The sequence below is a fragment of the Hemicordylus capensis genome, chromosome 2, assembly GCF_027244095.1.
Source record: "Hemicordylus capensis ecotype Gifberg chromosome 2, rHemCap1.1.pri, whole genome shotgun sequence".
NCBI classification, from domain to species: Eukaryota; Metazoa; Chordata; class Lepidosauria; order Squamata; family Cordylidae; genus Hemicordylus; species Hemicordylus capensis.
The window spans coordinates 167,650,685-167,673,385 of NC_069658.1; positions in this window are offsets into that span (position 1 = coordinate 167,650,685).

Below are 22,701 nucleotides of genomic sequence, written 5' to 3' on the forward strand. Positions count from 1 at the left end.
ATTCATCCCCCTTGACGCATACTAATCCCCCCAAAACACACCCTGCCCTCTGGTCTCTCCCCCTCTTGCCCCCCGACTCCCTGCTACATACCCCAGACCCCCTGAAACACACTCCACCTCCCAAACACCCTCTGTTGGTCTCTCCCCCTCTTGCCCCCCGACTCCCCGCTACATACCCCAGACCCCCTGAAACACACTCCACCCCCCAAACACCCTCTGTTGGTCTCTCCCCCTCTTGGGACCGTCACCGCTGCTGCTGCTGTCCTCCTCCCACACCCGAATCCCCCTCCCTGCTGCTACATTACAGCTCCTCCTCTCTTCTTCCTCTCTCTCTCTCTCTCTCTTTCTCTCTCCTCATCCCTTCACTTCTTCTTCCTCCCACAGCTGCAGCCACACAGTATCCTACCTCCGACCTCACCTGGAGGTCCCCGCCATCGGTTATTTTTCTTTTGAAAGTTGTTTTATTTCATTTGTCTCTGCTTGGGGGTGAGTTGAGCAACAACACATAAATAGTGTGGTCTCCTCACTTCTGCCCCTCCATCGTTGAACTACCCCGGTTGCCTGTGCCTCGTGCGGCCGCCCTGTTGTGTCCCAGCCCAGGGGGTTGGCTGTTGGCGGCGCATCCGTGACCAGCAGTGAGCGGCAGGAGAAGGACCGGAAGAAGAGGGGTTAGTGCGTGTGCAATTGTGCACCTTTTGTTGCCCCCTTTCTCTCCCTAGCTGGCGGTTTTAAATAGGGACACCCCTATCTTGAAATGCATTTGGGTGTGGGGAGGAGGGAGAGGAGATGTACCGTTGTAACTTGTGTCTTCATGCCCAATAAAGAAATTGCTGCTGCTGTGTGTTGCGTTGCATTGCATGCGTCTTGCAGGTGGTTTTTGAACAGGTGCCTTCTTCCAGAGTGTTTCCTTGCCTCTGGGGCAGTCTGAGTGGGGTCAGGGGATCGGATGCTGCCACTACATGCTGGGCCAATGCCATGCCAGAGTGCTTCCTTGCCTCTGGGGCAGTCTGAGTGGGGTCAGGGGATCGGATGCTGCCACTACATGCTGGGCCAATGCCATGCCAGAGTGCTTCCTTGCCTCTGGGGCAGTCTGAGTGGGGTCAGGGGATCGGATGCTGCCACTACATGCTGGGCCAATACACACATATGATGATGATGTTCAATCCATGATGCTGCCATCAAGTGTTTGCTGCTGCTTGCTTGCCATGGCATTGGGCGGGCAGAGTCACAGAGTGGGTGGGTTCAACCTCTGTTTAGGTGTGACTGGGTTCTGGTTTTGGTTGTGTGCAATTTAGAGTCACTAAATAGGCTGCATTGAGTTTGATGCTCCCCCCACAGGAGCATTACTTGAGAACCACCCCCCAGAACCCACACTTTGTGTTCCAGTTCACTAAATAAGGCTTTCCTCCTTTGATCTGCAGGTTCCCAAGCGTTGACTGCGTCCCTCCCCCACCCCCGGTAGGTGCTGTGCCCTCCCCCCATCCACTCTCCCCCCCAAAAAAGTTAAAAACTTGCCACCCACACCACAACTACTCCACCCAACTGCCCGTGCCACCCACACCAGGGGTCCACCCTTTAACCCCCTATTTTTTTAAAAAACCCTCCCAGACCCATCTCCCCAATTGGCTTGGTTGACTCCCGAGTTCCAAATTCTAAAAGGACACCCTCCCCCTCACTTCAATTGGCTTCCCCCCCCCCATCAAAAAGTCTTCCTTTCCCCCCAATTGGCTTCCTTTTTAAAAAAACAAACTCCCCCCCCCCGCCGTCTCCAAATCAGCTGCCTTTTTTTTGGCCCCTAAGCCCCTCCAAATTATTTTTTTGACCCTGTCTCTGGCCTTCCTCCTAAAGTCTCCCTCCTTCTGACCTAGCAGCATGTCTGAGCGCCGTGTGGCGGGCAGGGCTCGCTCAAGGCTGGCAGGCAGAGGTGGGAGAGGCCAGGTGCGGGGTGCGCCTGCGGCACGGGGAGGGAGAGGATGCGGGGAGCCTGAGGACACCCCAGTTCTCCCCATTGGAGAATTCTTTGCTCCGGCCCCATCTTTGGTGCGCAGGATTCAGTTCCCCACGCCTGCTGCCGCCAATCGCGGCAGAGGCAGAGGCACCGTTAGGGCTGTGGCGGGTCCCTCCTCGCCGGCGGCACCAGGTGCTGCTGAGCTACCGCCAGTTGTTGAGGTGGAGGAGACTGTGGAGTTGGAAGAGCAGGTAGAGGGCGGTGAGGACCGTGCGGCTGGCAGCGATGCAGCCAGGTTCTCCCTCCCTCTGGGGCCCCTTCCCCCTATCCTTTCGCCGCTCAGTGGGGCCCCCCCTCGTGAAGCCCGACACTCTGGTGGGGAGCGGTCTGGCGAGGTGGTGGAGGAGAGGCCTGCCTCTCCGATGCCAGTTCAGCCGGGCCCTTCCTCCGCTGTGGAGGGCGGAAGGGGCGGGTTGGGTGGCAGCAGTGGGCAGGCAGCGGCGGCCGCCCCCCCCTAGGACTGCAGCCACCCTGCGAGAAACGGCCTAGGACGGCGCCCAGGGCGCAGGAGGCCAAGGGCAGTGGTGCATGGGTGCATTTTGAGGTCCCTCAAGATGACCCATTCCACGCCCGCTGTGTCCACTGCAGGATGCTTGTCAGCCGTGGAAGGGACCCTGCGCACCTGGGTACGACGCCTATGTGGAGACACATAGAGCGTCACCACCCAGGTCTCAGGGGACAGGCTGGCAGCGCTAGTGCGCCTTGTGCATCTGCCACTAGGGTGGGCAGCGGCAGTGTGCCAGCCAGTAGGCAGGCTACACTGCCCGTCCAGCGGTGGACACAGTCCTCGGGCAGCCAGCGTATTGTTCGCGTGGACCATCATCACCTCACCCGCCTCATAGGGGAGATGATTTCCACCGATGACCAGCCGTTTCAGGTGGTCGAGAACAACGGCTTCCGCCGGATTCTCCAATACCTGGCTCCCGAATACGTCATCCCCTCAAGGACCACGTTCAGCCGGAACGTGGTCCCCTCCCTGTACCGCCGGTGCAGGGAACTCGTGTCGGCCGAGCTGCGTGCAGCTCCGGCCGGGACAAGCGTGCATTTCACGACTGACCTTTGGACCAGTGTCAGTGGGATGCACGCTTCTTTCCTGGCCCTCACTGCCCACTGGTGGGGCCCGGAGAGTGAGGGGACCTCCGCGGGCGATGCTTCCGGGTCCGGCGCGGCTCCTGCTGCACTACGGCACAGGTGGGCCGTCCTGCACGTGGAGACGATGGACACGAGGCACACCGCGGAGGAGGTGGCGGCCGTACTCGACCGCCAGATAGAGGAGTGGATTGGCGGGTGTCCACACCTCTCCCGCGGCTTCATTGTCACCGACAATGGAGCCAACGTTACCGCCGCTGTCGAGACAGTCATGGACTGTGTGAACATACGGTGTATGGCACACACGCTCCATCTGACCGTCAGGGACGCCCTTGGCCTTAAGGAGCTGAAGGCGTCCCAGGAGAAGGGGGCCCGCCCCATCCCAGTTGCTGTTGCTGCCACGGCCACGCTTGTGGATAAGTCTCGCAAGCTGGCCGCCCACTTCCACCGCAGCGAGAAGTCCAGGAGACTGCTTCGCCAGAAGCAGGATGACCTTGGCCTTCCTCGCCATCTCATCCCTACGGATGTGGAGACGCGGTGGACACCTTCCTCCTGTTCCAGCGCCTGTTGGAGCAGGAGAGAGCCCTTTTCGCCCTGGCGAGGGACGAGTCCTTGGATGTCTGCGACTTCTCGAACGCAGAGTGGAAGCAGATGTCCGAGGCGGTGTCGGCACTCGAGCCCTTCCAGCTTGCCACGAAGGGCTTGTGTGGCGACACCACTCCCTTGAGCCAGGCGCTGCCCACAGCTGTTGGTCTCGAGAAGCTGATGGGTGGACTCCATATCTCTCTGACCACGCCAGAGGGTCGTGCTCTGGCTGGGAGGCTGAGGTCTGGGGTTGACAAGCGGCTCGTTGATGTGCTGGGAGACAGGGAGGAGTATGTCCTCGCTTGTCTCTGTCACCCAGCCCTCAAGGGCAATGCCGTGAGTGCCGACGACTTGCCCAGGTGGAAGGGCATCCTGGTCGAGAAGGTTAGGGAGGAGGAGGCCGCTAGGGCCCGCAGAGACCAGGGTGTTGGTAGTGGTGCGGGGGCAGCCCTCGCGGCCCAACCCGCACCCAGCAGCAGCATGGGCGGCCAGCCGGCGTCAGCTTCCCCTTCCCCTCCCTCTTCCCAGTCCAGCAGCGCGGCATCCCAGGCGGCGCCATCGCAGCAGCCATTTGCTACCGACTCGAGATCCGCCCAATGGTTTCAGCGGTTCTGCTATGGCGCCATGCCTGGTATGCGGGAGGCTCGACCTGCCAGGCCCCCCTCCAGTGCTGAGCAATGCGTTGCGCAGTACTTGGAGGAGCCTGTGGAGGGAGACGGCGTGGACTGCGCACAGTTCTGGGCGAGCCGCCGCCAAGTCTGGCCGGACCTGGCGGTGGTGGCTGTGCGCCTCCTCTCCTGCCCCCCAACCAGTGTCCAGAGCGAGCGGGTGTTTTCACGTGCCGGGGACGTGGTGACACCCTCTCGCTCCCGCTTGGACCCTGGTCTGGTGGAGCAGCTGGTCTTCCTTAAGGTGAACCTCCCCCTGTTGGGCTACCCCAAGCTGGAGTTTGAGCCGGGCGAGTGATTACCGTGGGTTGCCCCATGGTTGGTCACCTGCCTGGCTCGACCTCTGTGCTTATCCCTACCCTCCCCCCTTCCACCTCTAGCTGAGCTGACGTGACAGATGCTGAGCCGTGCCAGCCAGTCGCAGCATGTAGTGTGCCCACACAGAGATGCAGTTGTAGTAGTAGTTGTAGTGCTGCGACTGGCCAGATGTTTACAATGCCCACGCCCACCTAAAAAGAAACCCAATGCTGACCAGCACGGGCCCTTTATCTATCCACCTGTCAGCATTTGGGGACCTGGCGTGGGCACGGCACACCCCCCCCCAAAGTAGCACAGCCCACAGAGTAATAGACTTAGCGGCAGCGGCGGGTATACGTTCAAAAATGCAGTGTAGATATGTAAATACTGTATGTAAATAAACATGTAAATAAATTTTTCTTTTAAAACCCCATGTTAAAATCAAGCCTCAAAATTATGCAAAAGAAAGAAAAAAAGGTGACAAACGGAGAACAAAATGATGAATGCCAAATGAATTGATTTTATTGAAAATGTTACCAGAAATCATGTGTGGGGGGCTTGGTTTACATGGAGAAAATGATTGGGTGATTTTTTCAAATGAAACGAATGAATTATTATCATCTTATGTTCATCTTGATTGTGGTCACTGTTGATGTTGGCTGATGGCAAAAAAACCCAAACGATCAGAATAGCAATGAACTGGCTGCCAACACAACATATTGATTGATAACTGTGCAGGGGGGGAATTGGGTCTCTCTGTGTGTGTGTGGTGCAGGCTCAGTCTGTCTCTTCCTGTTGTGTGTCTGTCTGAATGGATGCCTAGCACTGTCTCTGTGTGTGGATGCTTTCTGTGTGTAGTGTGGTGTGTGTCTGTCTACATGTTTTTTTTCCTCCCCCCCATGCCTCCTTCCATCCTTCCCCTCTCATCCTCTCCCCTTCCTCTTCACCACCTTCCATCCTCCCTCCCTTCCAGCCCACCACCGCCTCACCTGCCCCTAACCCCGGTCTGGCAGATGATGAGAGTCTGGTCTCTCCCACCGAAGCACACACGTGAGCATGTGTGTGCACAAATATGTGGCTGACCAACTCTGAGCCGGACCCTCCCCCCTTCAATCCCCTCTACATCCCTCTCCCCCTCCCCTTTCCTCCCCCCTGCCTCCCTGCCTCCCTGCCTCCCCCCTCCTAGCTAGCAGCGCACACATACACACACAAAACACCTGTGGTGGCAAACACCACCAGCACACATGCACTCACACTGGTGCCACCACCTCTGCCTTGGGCCTCTGTGTCCTTGAGCAGATATGTGGTGGTGGACCAGAGAAGCATTTCTTTCCAGCAAGGCAAAAGGCATGCACTCACTGCACACACACACACACACACACACACACACACACACACACACGAAGAGGTGAAAAGACGAGAAGAGGCAACTTCTAGAACCAGCAGCAGCAGGTGAGTGTCGTGTAATTGTGTTGCTTCCCAAGGCCACTGCCCATGCTCAATGCTCAGTCTGCTGAAACTAAAGAACTAGCTACAATCATCCTTCCTCACACGCAGCTCAGCTGCACAGCACACTGACTAACTAGACACTACAGCTGGTGGTAGAAAAAACAGAAGTCTAGATTCTAGAAGATGTCCTGGTGGATTTTAAACTTTCAAATCTGTGCTAGGATTGCCTTGCCTCCTCCTCCTCCTGCTGCCTGTAATTGTGCCCTCTCCCCTTGCAGTTGCGCCGTCGTGATGGGTTGGTGATGTGCGTGCGCCGTCTACTTAGCTCTCTCCTCCTCATGTTGGCTGGGCTTGCCAGGCACTGGCTGGCAGCAGCTGTTGGCTGTGTGCTAGGCTCAGGCTGTGGCGCGCGTGACTGGACTGGGAATGTTATTGTAGCGGCAACACTGGTTGTGGTGGTAGCAGTAGTAGCTGTTGTTGTTGCTGGGCTGGTGGCTGCTGGCCTGTGCTGACTCTGCGCACTTGGTCTGGTCTGGTCTGGTCATTTGGATGCAGATGTAGGGTGTGTGTGCATCATCCATGCGGAACATCAGAGCAGAGCAGAGCAGGTTGGCTGGCTTCTGTCTGTCGGGCCTAGTCAGTGGCAGGCACTGAGTGAGGCGGTGGTTTCTTTGGGCATCACGTCACCCATCATGCAGAGCGGCAGGTCTGCTGCTCTGCTGCTCCGCCTCCTGCTTCTTCTCTGTGTGTGCTGCTCTTGTGCTTAGTGTGCTGCTCCGCTGCTGCTGCTGTGCTGGCAGGCAGCACAGCAGTGGCCTTTTTGTTAGATCAGAGAGTGGGTGTTGTCTCTCTGAGTGTCCTCCTCTTACTTGCTTGGATAGGAGTGGTGGTAGTAGGTAGGCATTAAGATGGACTGACTAGGTGTTACGTGTTAGGGCGCCCAGAGAGAGGGGCCAAAAAGATGGGGTGGCAATTGTTGGGTTGCTCCTAGTATTATTGGTGAATTTCTGAAGAAAAATTTTTTTTCCATTGGCTAGAATGGGGGTTCGGGGCTACCCCAGACCCGCCTCTGTGGGGTGGCAGCACCGCCAAAGTGGGTCCGGGGCCATGGCAAAAATGCCCTCAGTCCCTCCCAGCAATCCCCGTAGAGATAGGAGTGATGGTTCTGTTGTTTTTCTGAGGTGTTCTGAGTGAGTGTGGATTCTGTGATAGCAAATGAGAGTGGATTCATGGTGTCTCATTGGAAATCTCATAAGCTATCATAGAATCTACACTCAGAATACCTCAGAAAAACAACAGAACCATCACTCCTATCTCTACGGGGATTGCTGGGAGGGACTGAGGGCATTTTTGCCATGGCCCCGGACCCACTTTGGGGGTGCTGCCACCCCACAGAGGTGGGTCTGGGGCAGCCCCAAACCCCCATTCTAGCCAATGGAAAAAAAATTTCTTCAGAAATTCACCAATAATACTAGGAGCCACCAATTGCCTTGGGATTTTTGGGGTGGAGGACACCCATGGGTGGCTACCACCCACCCCAGCTTTTTTGCCCCTAAGGGCTCCACATTGTGAGTTATGGGCAAAAATTTATTTTTTGAAAAAAAAATTGTAAAAAATCAGAGGAAGGTCCAATCGACTTGAAATTTGGGTGGCAGGTAGAACACAATGTCCCCTTCAAAAACAGCCACTTTTTGTGATCCGAACCAGTTCGGTTCAGATCTGAACCGGTTCGAAACCGAACCGGACCGGGGGGGTGGTCTGGCAAAACCAAAACCGAACCACCCCGGTCCGGTCCGGACCCGGTTCGGACCCGAACCGAACCGGGAGAACCGGTTTTATGCACATCCCTAGCAAAATACATGTGTTGCTACATTGTATTCATGACAGAATCATGCCATCTTCTCCATAACTGGCCATTGATAGCCCCTGATATAGTTTGATTGATTGGTCAGTCAATAAAAGATATTACAAAAACAACATAAAATGCTAATGCTGTTTCCTTTTAAGGAAATTGAAGTGTGCTCCTTGGACTGCCATGTAAGCATACTTTGAATCAGTGTCCTTGAAAGCATATTATGTGTACAAATAAGGCCTAGGGGTGTGCATTTTGGAATTTTCTTGTTTTGATTTGTATCCAAATCGAAACATCCCCGTTTTGTTTTATACCCAAATTTTCTGAATCTGAATCAGCCCTGTTTTGTTTTGTAGCCAAATTTTCTGAATCCGAATCCGAATTGATTTGGATTTTTTAAAAGGGTCCCAGGGCAAAAAGAGTGGGTGGTGGTGGTAGTGTCCAATGGGTGGAAGCTACCACCCAAATTTCAAAGGAATTAGGCAAAGGGCTGATTTTTTTGGTGAATTTTTTTAAAGTTTACACATCTTTAAGAATTTTCCCATAGGGAATAATGGGGATTCCAGCAAAAGTATCGCTTCAAATCAAGGGGAAAGGGATGACCCAGAGCAGAGTGTGGTGGGTGGTGGTGCCCAATGGGGGCAAGGAAACTTCCAGAATTATTTCAAAGGAATTGGGCAAAGGGCTGATCTCTTGTGATTTGTTGAAGTTTACATGTCTTTAAGATTTATCCCATGGGGAATAATGGAAGTTTCAGCAGCCCCATAATTCCACTTGGTGGGCACCAGGGTTGCCTAGAGCGAGGGGTTGTGTAGTGCAAATAGGGTGCCAACCACACCCACACCCACAAGCCTGTGGGGTACTGGGTTTTGTTGTTTCTGAGGTGTAGATTCTCTGGTAGCATGTGAGATTTTCAGTGAAAAACAAGAATCCACTCTCATATGCTACCAGAGAATCTACACTCAGAACACCACAGAACCAGCAGAACCCCATAGGTTAGCAACCCTTCCCCTGGCCAATGTGGGGTCAGTAAAGAGTGGGAAGAAGCAAAAGAGCCAATGGGGAACAAGGAGGGAATTGTCAGCAGGTCAGCCCATGATTTAGGTCACTGATCAGAAGGCTGGAAGGGTGGGAAATTCAAAGAGATGTCAAACACAAAATGGAGACTGATTCAGAGATCACCACAAAATGGAGGTCCGAAACAACAAAACATTTTGTAGCTGAAACAGGGACGTTTTGTTTTGTATACAAAACTTTTGGATCTGGAAAATGGGTGTTTTGTTTTGTCTACAAAACATCCGAAACAGGCTGTTTTGGGTACAAAACGTTTTGTATCCGAAACGTTTCGCACATAAGCCCTATTCACAAGTTACGTTCAATGCACAAACAATGGTACACTTCATATCTGTAGCCTGTGTTTGAGGGGCCTGTACCCAGGTCCAGCTTTTAAATGAATCCATGTACAAGCATTCACAGAAAAATGTGTACATGTGTAGCATCTGTAACATATGAACATAATCTAACATATGAACATAATCTAACATCTGAATAGGGCTATAGATATAAAGAAAATCAGAATTTATCTGATGGCCTTTTCAGCTCAGTACAGAAAGGAGTGCTTACACATGCATTGTAGAATGTGGAGCTGGTTTTATCACCTTTTTGAGACAGAGGAAGCTACTTATGGATGTGGATTTTAAAACATCAGCACATGTGGTACAAGAAGTCCATATAGAATTTTGTGACCCCTTCTTTGCATTTGTGCACCTTTTGGAAGCTTGGAACTCATGAAGCTATAAAACGAAGGGATTATTGAAAGAATAGTTGGGTGCTTTTAGATTTTATGTATTAGCCCATATGAAATATTAACATAATGGGTATTATTGGTTATTTTAATGTGTATGTATATGTGAATTTTGATGATTTTAAGGATTTATGTATTGATTTGAGTATATATGTGGGTAATTCTAAAACAGTATATATTAAATATCCAGCAACTTTCATCCTTTGGTATGTTTTGAGAAAAATCCTTACAATATTAGGTTGCAGTTGAATGTGTCCCCTTAATGTCTTTTTACAGATTTATTTAATATTGCATACAGCAAAGGTTTTGTGTGGGTGGGTTCTTGTGGTACAATATAGTGTTTCTATTGGACTCACCTAGGTCCTTCTTCTTTTTGTTGCCATTCTTTCACCTGAAACATGTCCTTTATTTTTATTTAATTTTTGTTGGGGGGGGGACTCTTTAAAAAGTTGAAAAACTTCTGTGGAGAGGGGTGGGAAAGTTGACCTCATGACTGTAAACTATGAGAGCAGGTCGGCCCTTCCCCGTGCCAGGGATGCACCTAGGCAATTGGGGTGCCTCCAGCGGCCACCCTGCGCCCGCCATGCCATGCCTCTGTTTTTTGTTTTTGCATAATTCAAGCCACCATGGCATGAGTGTGGCTGAGGGGTGGGCCGGGGGGTGAGCTGAGCAGGACTTGCCTCCCACCCCCCGGTGGTGGTGACTGGAGTGACCACTCGGCCTGTCCATTCGGCCCAGAGGCTCTTGTTTACTGTGAGGTGCTACAGCGCACCAGTGCAGTTAAAATAGATTGCCACAAGCCCATGATGCCACGCGCTAGAGCGCCTCACAGTTATCAAGAGCCACTGGGCTGAATAGACAAGCCCAGCGGTCACTTCGGACAACACTGGGGGAGCAGGCAGGCAAGTCTTGCTAAGCTCACTCCCCAGCTGCCACTCCTCGCTTAAATTATACAAAACAAAAACACCGGACGTGCGGTGTGGTGAGGCGGGCACAGGTGGTTGCAGGAGGGGGCCCCCCCCTGACCATTTGGAGTCTGCCCCTGGAGGCCATGGACCAGGGCCCCAATGTCCGGGGGTAAGAGCGCCTCTGCCTCCCCCAACAACCAGTCAATCCTCAAGGAAAAACATTCTGAGCAAAAAACACTCTGAGCAAAGTGACTTTCAACAGCAACTGAGTGCTTCCGTATTTCTATGTGACACCTTTTTGCTTCCTGCTAAAATAATATACTGGAGAGTAATTGCAGTGCTGTTGGTGGCAGCAGCAGCCAGAGGGGCAGGAAGTGAGGGATACATACCAGCTGACAGAATGTCAACAAAACATTAAGCAAAAGCACTTCCAACAACAACATACGGTTTAACTATAGTGGCAGAAATAATAGCTGTAAGGAGGCAATCACTAGAATGCCTAAAAATGTAAGAGTAGCATCTTTAGCAGGATTCATCCATCCCCTGTGGGGCCATGAGCTACCATGGTGGGTCTTTTGAGAGGACAGAGAGGAGGTCCCTTTGTTCATTTTAATGTGCAGTACATCAAACTATATGCAGCAGAAACTAAGATTTTGTACAGTTGGGCCTATTGAGTTTAATAAGGAAGTGGGTTGTTTCCTAAGAAGAAACAGAGGGGGCGGGGATAATTGTTTGCTTTCCATTGTCATAACCTTATAATAAAAGTACATTACAGCCTTCTGTTGCGTCCTCTCATTCTTTGTGGGCCATCTTTATTTTTTGTGCTTCCCCTCTTTCTTTGTCCTTCTTTTTTCCCCTCCCTCCCTCTCGGGCACTTTCGATTCATTCGCCTTTTTCCTTCTGTAAGCAAATTCTGAAGGAAGGGGATGCTTGTGGGTAGGGGTGGGCTGCAGCCGCTGCTTGTGCAGTTGGACACAAAGTTTATAATAAACCTGCATGCTTCCTCTGTAACATGTAAGAATGCAAAGGCAACAGCCACACCCACTGCATGTCCCCAGCATCTGGGATTCTGCCTGTGCACCTGGAGGTTCTCTATAGCCATCATGACTAATAGCCACAGAGGGATCTCTCCTCCTCCGTGAATGTTTCTAACCCCCTTTCAAGCCCATCTAAGCCAGTGGTCATCACCACATCTAGAGGTGGTGAGTTCCACAAGTTAATTGGCTTTCTTTTTGTGTATTCTGAACAGAGACAGGCCTCAGTGCTGAATGTGATTTAGAGGAATTTCCTAGCTAAAGGACTTCAGCAAGTGATTAGGTGGAAATCTAATCTAAGTGATTAGGTGGGAAATTAGCTGGGGACATGCAATGGATGTGGCTGTTGCCTTTGCCCTCTTACATGTTACAGAGGACTCATGCAAGGCTTATTATAAACTTTGTGTCCAACTGTACAAGCAGCAGCAGCAGCCCACCCCTATCCACAAGCATCCCCTTCCTTCAGAATTTGTTAACAGAAGGGGAAAGTCAAATGAATAGAAAGTGACATGTGGGGAGCAGGGAGGGCAGGACTGGGATGACTCGCCCCTGGTGCTCTGACACTTTTGAGCTGCACCCCCAAGACAGTGTTTGGATTCAAACCAGAGCCAGCATGGCCAGTAACAGTAACTTGTGATTTCACAGTCAGCCACAGAATTCTGCCATCATGGTTCCCCTTGGAAACCTGCGAAGATTCTGCAGCAGGCTCACTTGGCAGCGTTTTAGATTAGCTGAAGCATCTTTGATAAATTGGCTGTCAGTTTATTAGCAGCTTATCAGCTTAGTTGTCAAGATGGGTGGCTGTTGGTCATGTGTGGCCTGCAGGCAAGTCTCTGGCATGGTGGGTGAAGCAAAATCTAATGGCGGTGTGGACCTGGTTTTTAAAGATGCCCTTCCGTTGTTTTAGCCTGTCTGGGCAGAGAACTGAAGCCCAGCCTGCTGTGTTCACACGTGTTTGTGCTCCCTGTGGGAACTTCAGTGGTCACAAGTTCACCACCACTATTCACACCAAACAGCTTCTCCTTGAAATGCAGGCGGCCCTCGAAGGTCACCTGCTTGGCTGATTTCTACTGTGTTTCTTAAGCTTGGAGGTCCTAGACCACTCAGGAGCTACTGGCTGGCTCCTGTGGGCCCACTTGGGGGGTTGTGGGGAAATCCTGTCCACCAGTTGAAGCTGACTTCAAAAGCTGCCCCCCAGCACTCCCATGTTATTTCCAAGAACATGCCTAACCTTTTCTTCTTTCATGTTCCCATAGGTCTCACCCAGAGGCAGAACCAAAGTGAGTTGCTCTCTTCTCTACCCTTGACTCCTCTTAATGCTTTTGGCTCTGGTGTGGCCAGCTGAAGGGATGGGCGTGGGGGGGGGGGAGTGATGAGCGGGAGGTGTTCAGACATAGCCCAAACCCAGGTGTGGCATACATTGCCTCATCAAGGTGAGCCCATCTCCTTTCCATGTTCAGAATGCCAGTAATTGGCTGCTGAATCAAATGCCAATTTCATCAACTGTCTCCTTGATACCTTTGGCAGGCTGCCTCCCTCCTATTTAAAACACAAAACAGCATGTATGTGTCCCTTTGGGGGGGACTTTTTAAAAAGTGGGGAAACTACACTGGAGAGGGGTGGGAAAGCTGGCCTCATGTCTGTGAACTACGAGAGCAGGCCCACCCCCCGCCCCGCCACAACCAGTCAATCCTCAATGAAAAATACTCTGAGCAAAATGCAGTGAGTGACATTCAACGGCAATTACATTCACTGCTCCCAACTATGGAATCATCCAAAATTAGCAGGGCCAGCTAGAAGGATTAGGAGAGACGACATACTTGGCTGCATGCGAATTAAAATTAGAGGGAGGGCACATACTAGTAATACCCCTAGTAATACTAGTAATACCCCTAGTATTACTGGGGGAGGAGACCCCCTCTTTCCTGTGATTTGCTACTAAGAATATTTCTCCTTATCTCTGCAGGGATGAAGATGAAGAGGGGGCACTGACAGGTAAGTGGATGATGAGAGTGCCTGCTTCTCCTCAGGGCTCCCCAGCCCCCCAGGGAAAGCCTCCTTGGAGAACTGTTTCTCTTAGACAATGGAGAGAGATGGGCAGACATCCATCTGATGGATGAATAGCAGGAGGGCAGGTTCAGCCACCTCTATCCTTTGCTGTGGATGCAGCCAAAAGTGTTAGAGGAGATGGGGGGGTGCTCTGTGAGTCACATCTAGCTATCCTCCATTCAAGGAGGAGATGGGGAAAGGACTGTGGCAGCAGGCAGGCAGGTTTGGTCATTCTCCTTTAGAGATTGCCCACTTTTGAAAAAGTCCAAGGGGGAACCCTTTGCCCACACCCAGCCCCAAAACATCCTCTGGGTCTTTTTCTCCCTGCCTTCAAGAAGAGGAAGCTAATTATTTCCAAAGTATCTCATTTTTTGACAATTACATGGGTCAAGATGGAATTGGAGGATCACCTGAAAACAAGGGCAACATTTCCTGGCCAATGTGCTCTGAGCTTGGTCCAAAGAGACTCTTTCTTTCTCCGACAACAGTTTTCTACCTCTAGGAGCCAGGCCCGCATTCCTGAGATCACAGCTTTGCTTCCTGCTTATGGCATCCAGGCAGATTTTCAAGACCCCCCACCCCACTAGGCCAAGAGGCTGTAACAGGGGGTTGGTTCGTGAACCAGAGATAGTCCATGTCAACCATCAGCTCCCATTCTGCTCAAAGGAGAAGCTTCTTTCCTCACACAGAAGGGAGAGCCCATAGCCCAGTAGTGGAACAATTGCTTTGCATGCACAAGGTCTCCTGCTGAGACTTCATCATCTTCCGTTAAAGGATCTTAGCTAGCTAGGAAAAGGCCTCTGCCCAAGAGTGGCTGCCAGCCAGACAAGGGCAAAGAGAGCCAAGAGTATGACTTGGTAGAAGGCAGCTGCACTTGTATGTACAGCAGACAGAGCCTGGCCATTGCACTCCCTTCTGAAGTGCTCTTGGTGAGGGCTGTCTTGCCAGTCAGTGCTATGCAATGTACTCCTCTTCATTCCTTGCTTGTTTCCTTGGGTGGCCCACCTCACCCACAATCCCAGGCTACTTCCCTGCTGGCTAACCTAGGCAGAAAAGGGAGGCCATTTCTATCAGGCCTACAAGCCATGATCATTTCCTGATTCCTGCTTTATTTCCTCTCTTTCAGGTCATCCCAGAAACCCAACCCATGTTGCACCATTTTCTGGGGGACTCCCCAATGTTTTGGGGGACACTCTGGGGAAAGAGCTCACTGACTCCGTGACTGAACCCCTTCCACCACCTCGTATCACCAACAACATCCTGGGGGAAGAGCTCACTGAGGAACCCTCCGTGACAGAACCTCTTCCAGCACCTCGCATGACCAATGACATCCTGGGGGAAGAGCCCACTGAGGAACCCTCCATGCCAGCACGCGGTCCAGCACCTCACATCACCAACAACATCCTGGGGGAAGTGTTCATTGAGGAACCCTCCATGCCAGAACCCCTTCCAGCACCTCGCATCACCAACAAGATCCTGGGGGAAGTGTTCATTGAGGAACGCTCCGTGCCAGAACCCCTTCCAGCACCTTGCATCACCAATAACATCCTGGGCAAAGTGCTCATTGAGGAAACCTCGATGCCAGGGCCTCTTCCAACACCTTGCATCACCAATGACCTACTGGGGAAAGTGCTCATTGAGGATACCTCAGTGCCAGGTCCTTCCATCCTCACAGACACTCCAAAGGAAGCAGCTTCTGTGTCAGAGCCCTTACTAGAGCCTTCCATTGCTGATAATTATCTCCACCAAGAAGTAGAACTCCTCAAAGGGTTACAGCATGACTATGTCCAGCAGCGTAAGTATTGTGACACCTCAGAAACCTTTTGCATATACACCCAGCACAAAGATCAGCTGCAGTTTTGATACCCAGCCCAGATGATGGACTAAGCCCTAACACTGCCCTTTTTGCAAGTCACCAGTACTCAGCCTGGTCAGCACATACAACAATTGTTCCTTTTTGTTCTATTTGTTGCAGAACTGAGGGTTCGCCGCATTTCCCAACAGTTCCCTAGTTCTCTCCAGGCCATCAACCTGCAAATTGGACACACGCGGACAAGGCTCATCCGCAGTGAAGTTCGGCTGCAGCGGTGAGAAAGGGAAGGTATGGTCACAGCATGCCCCTGAAATTGCTGCTAGGCTAAGAACAGCTCTTTTGTTTATTTCATGTTGAAATGCTTGATTTGAGTCTGCATCTAAGGTTTCAGTGGGGAGGCCTGTGAGTGGGTTGTCAGTGCTTGCTGAAGTGTTCCTTCGTTTTCTGTCTTTCATGTGTCCAAGCTCCAGTGCCTGTAATCCAAGCAGCTTCCCAGAGTGAGCAGTGAGGGCAAGTGATGGTGGGTGTGGTAGGATGTCAGCCTTTGCAGGTGACCTCCTGCTTCTTCTTCTCTCTTGCAGATGTTCCTGCAGGCCCTGCTGCACTTCTCCAGCCCTCTGGGTCTGATTCATCATTGTCCTCTGCCTCCCTTGAGGTTGCCTCCATCCCACCCTCCACCTCTTCCCTCCTCCTGCATCCCTCTCCACCTCCTCCTCCTTCCCCACCTCCTCTGGAGCCAGACCTCAGCAATGTGAAAGAAAATCTGCAGAGTTTGGTAGAGATGCAGCTGCGTGACCATAAGTCTCACAGAGGCAGCACTCCATAACCTCTACCTTTTCCATCCTCATTGTGATTTTACAATCTAAAAAACTTATAGTCTAAAAACAGAGGCAGGGATACAATAGAAGAAGTAGAGGGAAGCTGAGGTGGGGGCAAGTGGGGGAAAGATGTGTATGTATTTCAGCTGCACCTCCTTAGGACCAGGGAGACCCAGCTTTGAATTCTCATCCAGTCATGAAACTCTCTGGGTGACTTTGGGCCAGTCACTTGTCCCACAGCCTAACTTACCTCTTAGGGTTATTGTGAGGAAAAAATAACCATGTATAAACCTCCCTGAGCTGCTTGAGGAAGAGCAGAATATGAATGCTAAAAGGAAAACAAATATCAGCCCTTTTGAGTTTAAGCTGAGATGAAACAGGAAAGCAAGGAGGAGGATATACAATTGTGCATATTGCAAATCCTCCTTATAGTGTCATCAATGTACATGGGCAAAAGTTCTCTGCCACCAGGAGCATACAGTCTAAAGTTTGGCTTTGGAGAGAGAAGTGAGGAAGAGGAGGAACGGGAGAGGAAAGCATATGGGGCATTCAATTCAAGCCGATGGAGCTGCCTCTACTGAGGCATTACGCCAAAGGCTGCGCAGTGGAGGTGGGTTTTCAGGTATCAGATAGGAGAGAGATGAGGGGCCACATCTGAGTGGCTGTTCCAGACCCAAGGGTCAGCGAGAGGGAAGAGAAAGAGTTGTTTTAGAGAGCAGGAGACCTTCAGGCAGAGAAGCTGGAAGAGCAAAAATCAACTTGACGAGGTGCAAGTTCACCGGGGGGGGGTACATAGCCATGGAGGGTTTTCAAGACAGAGAGGAGGAGTCTGTGCTGGGCATGGAAGGGGACTAGAAGTCCCTGCAGGGACTGACATGGTGGAGGACAGGCCCCTTCACCCTGTTTGTTTTCTCTCCTTCAAGGCCAAAGAGACCTCCACAGCTGCCAGGAATGCTTACAAAGCTTCAAGGCACTGAGGGGACAATTGAGGCGGCTAAGGAGCAGACTGGCCAGGGTGGAAGCCACTATGGGGATCGTGGTTCCTCCAAGGGAGCTGGACGTTGCTGAGGAAGAAGGGGAAGGCAAATTAAAAGAGACAACTGCGCTACTATTTACATAAGTAGCAATAAAATGATAGAACAGCAATAAAACTTGCATATTTATTGTTGAAAAAAATAAAATGTTTTATTTTAAAGAAAATACATTTGTCTTGCTTTGAATATTCTTTGGGTAGAGTTGGGTAAAAAGGTCTTTGGGTCAAACTCAGCTACAGAAAAGACTCTCTTAGCCAGTCCACTCAGGGCCAAGAGATGTTTGAGAGGTTCAAGATGTAGCTCAAGATAGACAGTTCCTTGCCAGGAGGCCCATACAGAGCTTGTCTGCCCCAACATGTATGGCTAGGAGGCTGGATTTTGGCCCTGAAGAGGGATCTGCCCCGTGTGGAAGAGGTTGGAATGGTGATGCGGAAGAGGAAGCTTGATTTAGGGCAGGGCTGCACAACTCCAGCCCTCCAGCTGCTGTTTGGCTACAGTTCCCATCAACCCTGACTATTGGCTACTGCGACTACTGGGGACTATGGGAGCTGTAATCAAACAACAGCTGGAAGGCCAAAGTTCGAGGCCAAATGTTATTCTCCAGCCCTCTTTTTTTCCACCAAGAGCCAAAGCAGCAGCTGGAGGCTTAGATCCAGGCAGAGTCAAACTGAGTGACTGATTCGGCCCTGGGGGAACAGCTAGGAGGTGGCACCTCCATTTCCTTTGCAGGAAGAAAAGCCGAGGGGGTGGCTCTCTGTAGAGCATGACAGGAAAAAAACAAAAAAGGCAGCCTCCATATCAGGCCACCTCCCAGGACCTTCCAGCCTTGCTTGTACTCTGGCAGAAGAACCCAAGGAGACCACCTTTATATCATGAGAGCTCTGTATCAGACCTCCACCCAGGGCAATCCATCCCTGCTGATACTTCAGGGAAAGAGAATGAAGAGGCCCCCTACATAGCAGGCTTCCTCCCAAATGCAGGATCAGCAATGAGATTAGACCTTTAGCCTCCAGGCTGTTTTTCTGCCGGAGAAGAGAGAAGAAGGAAAGCCTGAAAGACAGCACTTGTCACTGCAGATGTTAGATTTGATATGACAATGAAATAAGACAGCAATGCAGGGACCACTGCATTAGCTACACAACTCAGTGGTCGAATGCCTGTCCTTGACCATCTCTAACAGCCCTTAAAGATGGTCAAGTGTAAGGACAAGAATATGTTTGCTCTTGAGGCTCGTTGTGCATGCACTGAGAAGAATCATTAGAATCAACAGAAGATGCCTTCTTCATGGGATACATTGGGCTGGGTGTTTGCACCTAGAACAACACATCACCATGTGCTGTGCCCATGAATGCAGTAATGCAAAGAGGTGATGTTTCAGACAAATGGTGCGCCTGATTCAGACAGCTCTAGGCAACAAGCTTGATACACTGGCAATGATTCAGGAATATCATCCAATCTTCAATGTCAGTTTCCTTTTAAAAGTGAAGAGAGAGTTTCTGTAATCCTGACACCATTATTACATTTTATTAACATTATGCTAACTGGATGGTCATACATTGATTTTCTGAAAAGGATTCAATTTCCTGGCCAGAGTGACCAACATTTAGTCTACTAATTGTTTTAACTTAAGAGAAATAAACAGCTCCAGGAGATATGACTGTTTTGGATGCCCCTTAATAAAAATGGAACTACTTTTATAGAATTTCCTTATTTTGCCAAGACCAGATGGCTGAATTTTGAAAGCACATTTAGCAAATAGTTTCTCTCTCTCTCTCCCTCTCTCTCTCTTTTCTTCTGATAGAGAATAGTTCATATCTGTATCAATATATGCCAGCCCAGGGCCAACTCCAAAAGTAAATGGGATATTTGGCCCAGGGGTCGGGGAGCCAACAAAACAGCAGCTGAAAGTCCCTTGCTGTTGCCTAGCAACTAATACACATCCCTTTGCCTTGGCTCAGCAAAATTGCCAAATCAGATCTCAACATGGACGTCACAAGCCACTGCACACCTAACCACGACAGTGCCTGCAACGAGGCAAGAAAGGATGCATCTTGTCATGTTGTTTCATGTTTCATGTTTCATGTTTCATGGATGCATCTTGTCAAGAGAAAGGCACACCACCTGCATTCAAGGGTGGAGCTTGGGGGGGGCAGCCAGGGCACGTGCCCTAGGCGCCACTGAGGAGGGGGCACCACACCAGTTCCTGCCACCCCCACCCCATTGCCCACCGGCCCGGCCCCAGGGCCCCTCAGCCACTTGCCATCCTGCTTGCCTTGCCCTCCGGCTCTGGCCTAGGATCCGAGCGGCCTGCAAACTGCAGAGAGCTCTTCTCCCCCCCCCCGCCTCTCAGCTGATTGGCAGGTGGGCGGGGCTTCCAGAGAGGCCTCTCTGTAGGCTTCCCTGAAGCCTGAACTTGGCATTCCCCTGCAAGCCAGGAAGGAGGCAGGATGGAAGAGTCCTCTGCAGCAGACTCTCTGCCCAGACCACCCAACACAGCTTTTGCAAGGTAGACTGTGAATTCCTTTTTGTGGTTACCCTCCCCCCACCCCAGGTATATAGGGATCTGCTTGCCATAGGGCTTTGATATGGGTGGGGGGGGAGAGACTGAGAAGTCTCTGAATATTTAATTTAAAAAAGATTGAAAAATTTCTGGCTTTAAATTTCTGGCTTTTTACTATCTAAAAAGGCCTGTTGCTTGTTTCATGGCAGAAAATTACAAAAACTTCTGGAACAAACAATATTATATTCATTCATTCATGTATAAATGCACTTATGTTCAAGTTGTTTGGCAACCCAGAAGGTCTGAGTGAGAACTGTGAAGCATGTGTTGTGCTTTTATTTTATTTTTCTTGTGTGTGAACTCTCTCCAATAACTCACAGGACTTCAGGGTACATCTGGCCAACATTTATTTTATTTTATTTATTTTTACATTTCTATACTGCCTTTCGTTAAAAGAAAACCCCAAGGCGGTTTGTGAATGCAGAACATGTGAATGCAGAACCTCCATTTCAGAGGAGATGTGTGTTAAAGGGCTTTAAAAGCCTCATGTGAAAAACCTCCTGCAATCAAACTTTACTGAATTTGTTCAAGAATTCTGAGAAAACAAACATAGGCTCACCCTGCATGGTTGAAAGTCTCCTTTGCTAATCTGCAGCGAGGGGGCCATTTTAATAATTAGTGTTTCTGGTGTGTTCTAGGCATTAAAAGTAGCACAAATATATAGTACTCAATGTATATCACTATATATTGTGAAGTGTCCGTGTGTGTATTCAGTGAAATGTATTTCCAGGAAGCATACTTATTTTGAAATATCAGACTTAAATCCTTGGGGGCCTGGGGTGCATGGAGGCCCTGGACATTGAGGGGCTGGTGGCCCATTTTAAAATCTCATCTTGGCCCATTCCAACCTTGCTATGCCCCTGGCAGTCACTACACATGGGTTTCTGCACAACACCTGCACAGAAGAAACTTCCGAGTAGAAAATGTGTCTCTTGTAAACTGACCTTGAATTTTCCATCCATGACTGGGATATCTGAGATTTAGAATCAATAATAAAAGAACAGCACACTGCTTGTGATGTGAAGGGGCAAATTACAACGATTTCTTAGTCGGGCAGTCGGTTTTGGCCCTTAGTCGGTTTTAGCCCTGGCAGAACTTGGCTGTCTGCTCCTGTTGAAAATTCCTCTATCTAGTGTGGCAAACTAATGTATCCTCCTCCCTCCTGGTGTCAAAGTAAGCATTAGTGTGGTGAATGCACATATACCCCATCATGAGCCAACAGTCATCACAAGACAAAGGCTGGCTGGCAGGAATCATTCACTGGTTTATAGACACACACACACACACACACACACACACACACACCCCACCACCACCACCTTCTTCCCCTATTTTGCTAGTGGCTATTTGGGCAGGTGATCCTCTAGTCTAGGACAAAGTCATGTTTTTTAAAAAGCATGATATGAGACAGAGAAAATGACACTTGGAATCCTCACATAACTCCTGACTGTTGTTCTAAGTCTTTTACAGAGATGGCTCATGTTTTCAGGTTTTGATCAACAACCATGCCTAGATGGTACAGTGTTCCTTTTAACAGGGATTTCCAGATATTGTTGACTACAAGTCCCATCATTCCTGTTTGGACAAGGGCGCAATTTCAGTGCTTGCCCTAGGCGCTATTTTCCCTAGATACGCCTCTGACCAGGAATCTCTCGCTCCCTAGGCAAGTTACTTCCCTGCTGCATCATTTGGTATACATGTCCCTTAAAAGTTGAAAAAGGTTTTTTAAAGACTTGTGTTGCTCCTTGGGACTGAAATCTGTCACAAAATCTCAGCTTGCTTATATACACATCCTTTCAGAAATTCAGAAGATATTCAACTCTTAAGGGAGTTTGTTGTCACACTCCCTAGGACTGTCCCATTCCTGCAAACACTAAACTTCTAAGAACAACTTTACATATATTAAAATACCATTTAAAAATCATTTAAAGTAATATTTTACTCATGCAAACTTAGTCTGGATAATAAATCTTCCACATCTATATATTTAGGTGGCTATTACTACGTGTCATGGAGATGCAGCTCATGGCCCCGCCACTAACATAAACCTAGTTGGTGGGGAGTAGACAGGGCCTTTTTGGTGGTGGCCCCTCGGCTTTGGAATGCCCTCCCTGAAGGACTTTGTCATGCTCTCTTCCTCAGTGTTTTAAAAAAATAATTAAAAACATCTTTTTAAAGAGGCTTTTTAATGTTTTATCTGCTGCTTATATCTGGCAAGTTCTTTAGTTTTTATAGTTCTGTTCTTAACTTTTTATTAATAACTTTTTAATTTGAAACTTTTTTATAATTGTAATTTTAAATGTGCTTTTAGCCTGGTCTTTTAATTTGTTTATTAATCTTTTATTTTACAGTGTATCTATTTTATTCATGTTATGAGCTGCCCCAAGCAGTAGTGTATGGGGGTGGGGTTAATAAATATTTTAAATAACAAAATAAAATCTCCTTAATAACCATCTACCTTTTGAAGCTGGTGATGCTAAATTCAAAATAACTGCAGTGGACACCCCCCTCCCCACTTCTCCCAGTGTCAGAGAAAACATGATCAGACATCCAGGCATTCTCCCCAGGGAAACACAGAAGTTCAGGAGCCCATGGAAGGAAGGGGGAGACATTAATCAATAAATGTCAAGGGAATCGTTTTACTGAGGTTTATAAAGCAATGAATTGTTATGTTTTAATCAACCGCCTTTTGGCTTCTAGAACAAGGAGAATTTGGTTTTGCATAATTCTGTA